The sequence below is a fragment of the Chrysochloris asiatica genome, unplaced genomic scaffold (genome assembly GCF_000296735.1).
Source record: "Chrysochloris asiatica unplaced genomic scaffold, ChrAsi1.0 scaffold00068, whole genome shotgun sequence".
Classification (NCBI taxonomy): domain Eukaryota; kingdom Metazoa; phylum Chordata; class Mammalia; order Afrosoricida; family Chrysochloridae; genus Chrysochloris; species Chrysochloris asiatica.
Window position 1 is genome coordinate 11,197,678 of NW_006408586.1, and position 8,077 is coordinate 11,205,754.

The following is an 8,077-nucleotide window of genomic DNA, read 5'->3' on the forward strand; positions in this document are numbered from 1 at the left end:
TTCAATGCACTTTGGACTTCCTCTCTGAGTATCATTGGCTCTTGTTCATATGGTATCTCTTGAAATGGTTGAACATTAACCATTTCCTTTTGGTAATGACGGCTGAACATTTTCCTGATAGTGTTCAAATATTGGCCCTTGAAGATCCCAGAAAAGTGTAAGCATCATTTTTCCAGCTGATAGTTGACTTACGAACCTTTTCTTCATTGGCGATATGGATGTTTTCATTCCATACTCTGCTGTTTACTCTCAGGCTTGTATTGATGAATGCATGTCCCATCACCAGTAACAATTTTTTAAAGAAACTTTAACCTTCCTTTGAGTATCAATCCAAATTTTGTTTGCAGATATCCAAAGGCTTCTGTTTATACTTTTGTTTGTGCAAGATAAGTACCAAAATAAGTCATAGTGAAAATATCATGCTAGAAAAATTGGAGAATCAGTGATAAAGAAGACCTCCATGGAGATGGATTGGAACAGTGGCAGTAGCAGTGGGGTCAAGCTTATCCATGATTATGAGGTTGGCACAGGACCATGCAGTGTTTCTTTCTGCTGTGCATAGGTCTCTATGATTCAAAATGACTAGGGGGCACCTAAGAATAACATAAATAATGTCTGTATGCATATATGTATTCATATTAATATACTATTGTTGTTGTTAAGTGCCGTAGAGTTGGTTCCGACTCATAGCGACCCTGCACAGAGTTTCTGAGGCTGTAAATCTTAACGGGAGCAGAAAACCTCATCTTTCTCCTGCGGAACAGCTGGTAGTCTCAAACTGCTGACCTTGATATTAGCGGCCCGACTGGTAACCACTATGCTAACAGAGCTCCTTTCATATGAATATATTTGCACATATATATGTGTGTGTATATATATATATATGTTGCTGCTGTTGTTATTTAGTGCTGTAGAGTCAAATCCAATGCATAGCGATTGAACCACTAATGCTGTGGTTCAACTGACCTTGTGGCTGAGCGCTTATACTACAATGCCACACAGGACTCTGTATATACATACGGACTTATTTTGCTGAAGTCAGCAATGATAGCCCTCCTTCCATGTCCTCTTCTGAATACAGTTTGTACCTCTGGAATTTCTGTCAATGTATAGTTGCAGCCATTTTTTGTATTATGTTTTGCAAAATTTTACTTGCATGCAATATTAGTGATGGTGGTGGTGGTGGTGCTTATGTGTCATGGAGTCAGAACAGACTCATAGTGACTCTGTACAGGATTTCCGAGGTTGTAAATCTTTACGGGAGCAGATAGCCTCATAGTTCTCCCGCAGAACTGCTGGTAGTTTCGAACTGCTGATCTTAAGGTTCGCAGCCCAATTTGTAACCACTAAGCTACCAGAGCTCCATAACAATAGTGTCCAATGATTCCATATTCCATTGGGTCACCTCTTTTTGAAATGGGCAAAAAACGGATCTCTTCCAGTCAGTTGGTCAGGTAGTTGTTCTCCATAGTTATCTTTCATTTCTTGGCATACATGAATGCCTTCTTGCCACATCAATTTGTTAAAAGATTTCAATTTGTAATCCATCAGTTCCTGGTGCCTTGTTCTTTGCCAATGCCTTCAATGCACATTGAGCTCATTGTTTCAGTATCATTGGCTCTTGATCATATACTACCTCTTTAAATGGTTGAATACTGACCATTTCTTTTGGTACAGTGATTCTGTGTACTCCTTCCATCTTTTTTAGATGCTTTTCAAATCATTCAGTATTTTGCCCATAGAATACTTCAATATTAAAAGTGGAAGACTGACTTTTTTCTTCAGTTTGAGAAATGCTGTGCATGTTCTTCCCTTTTGGTTTTCTAACTTCAGGTCTTTGAACATTTCATTATAATATTTGACCTTATCTTCTCAAGCTGCTCTTTGAAATATTCTATTCAGCTCCTTTACCTCCTCATTTTTTTTCCATTTGCTTTAGTATCTCTGCACTGGAGAGCAAGTTTCAGAGTCTCTTCTGACATCCATTTTGGTCTTTTCCTATTTTTTTTGACTTTTTGCTTTCTTCCTGTATGATATTCTTGAAGGCTTGACTCAATTCTTAATGTCATTCCACAACTCTTGGTTTTCAGTCTTTAGTGTCTAATGCATCAAATCTATTCTTCATATGATATCTAAATTCAGGTTAACTATGTTTAAGGTCATATTTTTGCTCTCATGTATTGTTTTCATTTTCTTCAGCTTCAGCTTGAACTTGCACATGAGCAATTAATGGTCTGTTCCACAGTCTGCCCCTGGCCTTGTTTTGCTGATGATAAGCCCCTTTCCACTGTCACTTTCCACAGATCCAATAAATTTGTTTTCTGTATATTCCATCTGATGAGGTAATGTGCATAATCTTCTTTTATGCTGTTTAAAGAAGATATTTGCTATGAGGAAATTATTTGTCTTGCAAAATTCTATCACATATCTTCAGCAACCTTTGTATCATCATGGCCATATTTTCCAACTACTAACCCTTCCTCTTTGTTTCCAACCTTTGCATTCCAATCACCAGCAATTGTCGACACATCATGGTTATTTGAATAACTTTAGACTGAAGTATTTAGTAGAATTCTTCAACTCCATAATCACTGCCTTTAATGGTCAGTGCATAAATTTGAATAATAGTGGTATTAACTGGTCTTCCCTATAGGTGTATGGATATTATCCTATCACAGATAGCGTTGTATTTCAAGACAGATCTTGATACACACACACACACACACACACACACACACACACATATGAATGTGAAGCTATTCCTCTTCAATTTTTTATTTTTGGCATACTAAATCATGTGATTGTCAGATTCAAAATGGTCAATACCCCTTCATTTCAGTTCACTAATGCTTAGGATATTTTACGCATTCCATTTCATTTTTGACAGTTTCCAATTTTCCTAGATTCATACGTCATACATTACATGTTCCGATTTTTAATGAATATTTACAGCTGTTTCTCTTCATTTTGAGTTATGCCCATCAGAAAATGAAGATCTTGAAGACTTTATTCTTGAAGGCTTTACTCAATTCTTGTCATCACTGTCAACTCTATTTTGAGGAGGCAGCTCTTCTCCATTCATATTTTGAGTGCCTTCCAACCTGAGGGTCTCATCTTCCTTTTAGCACTGTATCTGACAATATTCTGGTGTTCATTATGTTTCAGTATTCAATATTCTAGTGCTGACAGTGTTGCATTACTACTCATAAAGTTTTCAGTGATGAAATATTTGAAAATATTTTTCCTAATCTGTCTTCATATGGAAGTTTACCTGAAACCTGTCTACACTGGATGATCCTGCTGGTATTCCTTCCAGAATCACAGCAATAAGTAAACCACCACAGTACAACAAACTGATAGACAAGTGGTGGTTATATTTATATATGTGTGTGCATGCATTTGTGGGGGAGTGCTGTAGCACTATATGATAAGCACTGGACTAGGAATCTCAACGTCTGATGTTAGATCCCGCCAGCACTCCGTAGGTGAACGTTGAGAATATCTGTTCCTGTGAAAATATGTTATTGTTGCTTTTCAGTGCTGTTGAGTCAATTTCAACTCATAGTGACCCTGTGTAGGGTTTTCTGAGAAGCAGCTGGTGGATCTGAACTGCTGATCTTGCTCCTCAAACTGACCTTGCGGTCCAGAGAATTATTCTGCAGCAACACACCAAGACAAAGAGTTAAAGCCTCAAAAAGCCTATACAGGGTTGATATGAGTCAAAATCAACTCAAAGGCACTTAACAACAACAACAATATGCATGTATATATACAGGAGTCTTGGTGTGGAAATGTAGTATGAGAACTGGACTACTAACCACAGTGTTGGTGCTTCAGACCCACCAGCTGCTCCTGGGAAACTCTATACAGGGTTGCTATGAGTCAGAATTGACTTGTCAACCCTTAGCAATAAATATGTATATTTCTGTATTTGTGTGTATATATAATATAGTATAAATTTCTTTCCTATTGTTTAATACATGTCTGCTCTGAAATGTTCAATACTTGTATTATTCAAAATAAATTTGGAGGAAAAAAAAAAAAAAAAAGCCAATGTAGAACCTTTCCTCTTTCCAATGTCAGGCTATTATAATCAAAACCCACTTAGCAATTCAAATAACTATGATTTGAGACAATCCCACCTTATATTGCAATTTCTTTGGGATAAAGCTCTGGACCACAGGTCAGTGGTTCAAACTCACTAGCTGCTCCTTGGAATCCCTATACAGAGTCACTATAAGTCAGAACCGATTAGAAAGCATTTAACAGCAATGAGACAGTTGTAATGAATATTACAGATTTTATAATATTATCAATATCTTTTCCTAATCTTCTCATTTGCATTGTTTCTTTCATGTGTTCTTACAACTTGTAAGTTATATCAAGAGTAGAATTAACATACGTTGAATATTAGTAATCACCATAATTTATGATTTCTCTCCTTGTTATCTGCTATATATATGCATTTTGTTGTTGTTGTTAAGTGCTATCTAGTTAGTTCTAATCCATAGTGACCCTGCATGGTGGTGGTGATTATATGCCACAGAGTCATAGCAGTGCTGCGTATGACTTCCAAGGCTGTGATCTTTACAGGATCAGAAAGCCTCATCTTTCTTAGGCAGAAAGGCTAGTAGTTTCAAACTGCTGATCTCAAGGTTAGCAGCCCAACTCATAATCACTATGCTACCAGAACCCCTTATATATATGTTGCTGTTGTTATTGTTGCTAAGCGACGTTGAGTCGATTCCAACCCATAGTGACTCTATATAAGGTTTCCAAGGAGCAGCTGGTGAGCTTGAACCACTGACTTTGTGGTTCAAACCGACTTTGCAACCAGCACATAAGCCCACAGTGCCACACCATGTAGTAATTGAAAAATAAATAATTTAAATAACCTTTAAATGGTCAGACAAAGAAGAAATGATACTCAGATATGTTAAAACTACTATGTTTCTAGAATCCAAACTATTAAGTTGGTACAAATGCATATTGAAAAGAAGCATAAAAATCTCATCTAATAACTTTTCATCATCGACACAATTTACAACTTTATTGTATTTGATAATAAAAGTACAGTTGGAGTGCTATTACTGGCCTTGATATAACTCATGTTCCAAAATCAATTTATACATAGAACACATTCAATATAAAGATGATTGAATTCCTGTATTTCTCTTTTATCATTTAAAAGTAATTTGTGGGAGACTTAAGAAAGATAGAGTGAAAACTAATGGCAGATATTTCTTTAAGAAATGTAGAAAAAAACAAGGGTATTGAACACATGTGTCAGTTAAAATCATTCATTTTAGATTAAGTTTATATGGGCAGTGACAGAAATCCTTATGAAGATATCTATCTTTAAGGATTAGTAGACTTTTATCTGAGGATTATTCTTGATTGAAGAAAATATTTTTTAGAAAAAGAAAAAGAAAGCATTTTAAGGCACAATGAAGTTTATAACTTCTGTTTGCTGATATATCAGTTATCTCTATCATTGAAACTAAGAGTTTTATGAATACAATAATTTTAAGGTGGTAGGAAATTCTATTTGTGGAGCTGCCAATTCCAGTTTCTGAGTTTAGAGTATCTTTCATAACCTCTGATGCAAAGGCCATAAATTTGTGTCTTTTCCTATACATTTCAAAATATGTGATGTGTTTTTTACTCTACTCTTGGTGTGGCACTGTAGAATAAGCACTGGACTGCTAACCACAAGCTCAGTGGTTCAAACCCACTAGCCAGTTTTTAGAACAGTGTTGCTATGAGTTGGAATAGACTCAATGGTAATTAACAACAACAAAAACAACCACTCATTTGTGGGTTTGTCTTACTGTGTTGGCTTGTGTTTTATCGTGACGATAGAAGCTATGCCAGTGGTATTTTAAATATCAGCTGGAAAGTTGGAAAGGTGAAAAGGTTTCAGCAGAGGTTCCAGACTAGGGAGAATTAGAAGCAGACACTTTTGAACGGCTGTGTTGTTAGGTACTATCAAGAAGGTATTGACTCATAGTGACCTTATGCACAAGAGAACTAAACACAGCCCAGTTCTGCACCAACCTCACAATCATTGCTATGTCTAAGTCCATTGCTGCTACCACTGTGCTAATCCATCAGGTTGAGTGTTTTCCTCTTGTTGTCTCATCCTCCACTTTACCAAGTATTACAGCTTTCTCTGGGGACTGATGCCTTCTGGTAATATGTCTGAATTGAGAGATTAAGTCTAGAAATCCTGGCTTCTAAGGAGCACCCTTAGGAACCTACTGGTAGTGTAGTGGTTACTAATCGAGCTGCTAACCTCAAGGTCAGCAGTTCGACACTACCAGCTGTTCCATGGGAGAAAGATGAGGCTTTCTGCTCCCATAAAGATTTGCAGCCTCAGAAACCCTGTGCAGGGTCACTATGAGTCAGAACCGACTCCACAGCACGTAACAACAACAACAACAAGGAGCACCCTGGTCGTACTTCTTACAACACAGATTTGTTTGGGCTTTTTGTCATCGATGATGATTTTAATATTCTAACACCATAACTCAAACACATCAATTCTTCTTTAGTATTGCTTATTCATTGACCAAGTTTCTCATGCATATGAGACTTGAAAATAACAGGACACACTTTAGTTCTCAAACTAACATATTTACTCTTGAACACTTTAAAGAGGTCTTGTGCAGCTGATTTGCCGAATATAATATGCTGTTTGAGTTCTTGACTGCTGTTTTCCTGAATGTTGATGATTGTTCTGAGCAAAACAAAGTCTTCAACAATGTCAATCTTCTCTCCATTTATCCTGATGCTACTTATTGACATAAGTGGTGAGGATTTTTATTTTCTTTACACTGAGGTGCAGCTCATACCAAAGACTGTGGGATTTGATCTATTGTTGCTGTTGTTAGATGCTGTAGAGTCATAGAGACCCTGTATAGAGTTTCCACGGAGTGGTTGGTGAGCATGAACAGCCAACGTTGCAGTTCAAACCCACCTTGCAGTCTAGCACATTAACCTGCAATGCCACACCAGGATTCAGTAAGTGTAATAAGTCCTCTTGGCTTTCAGCAAGCAAAGTTATATCATCTGCATATTGCAGATTATTAGTGAGTCTTCCTCCAATCCTGAGGCCACGTTCTCCCTCATACAGTCCAAATTCTCAGATTACTTGCTCAGCATGCAGACTTAATAAATATGGTGAAATAATACAATCCTGGTGCACATCTTTCCTAATTTTAAACCATTCAATGTTCCCTTGTTTTGTTCGAACAACTGCTTCTTGGTCTATATACACATTCATCATGAGCGCAATTAAGTGTTCTGGAATATGCGTTCTCTGCAATGTTGTCCATAGCTTGTCATGATTCACATATTTAAAAGCCTTTGCATAGTGAATAAAACACAGATATAAATCTTTTTAGTATTCTCTGCTTTCAGTAAACATCCATCTGATGTCAGTAATGATATCCTTCTATCCACATCCTCATATGAATCTGCTTGAACCTCTGACAGTTCTTTGTCAATGTACTGTTGCAGCCATTTTTTAATTACCTTTAGCAAAATTGTACTTGCATGAGATATAATGATATTGTCTGATGATTTCCACGTTCCATTGGGTCACCTCGTTTTGGAATGGGTATGGATCTCTTCCAATCAATTGTCCAGGTAGCTGTCTTACATATTTATTTGCATAGATGAGCAAGTGCCTCCAGTGCTGCATCAGCTTGTTGAAAGAATCAAATTTGTATTCCATCAATTTCTTGAGCCTTATTCTTGTTTTTTGCTAGTGCCTTCAGTGCACATTGGACTTTTCTTCCTTCAGTATCACTGACTCTTGATCATATGCTATCTCTTCAAATGGTTGAACACCAACCCTTTCTTTTTGAAATAATGATTCTGTGTATTCCTTCCATCTTCTTTGGATAATTTCTGCATCATTCAATATTTTGCCCATACAATACTTCAAGATGGCATGTCATAGCCTAAATTTTTCTTCAGTTCTTTCAGCCTGAGAAATGCTGAGGTGTTCTTCCCTTTTTATTTCTAACTCCAGGTCTTTGCATATTTCATTATAATATTTGACTTTATTTTC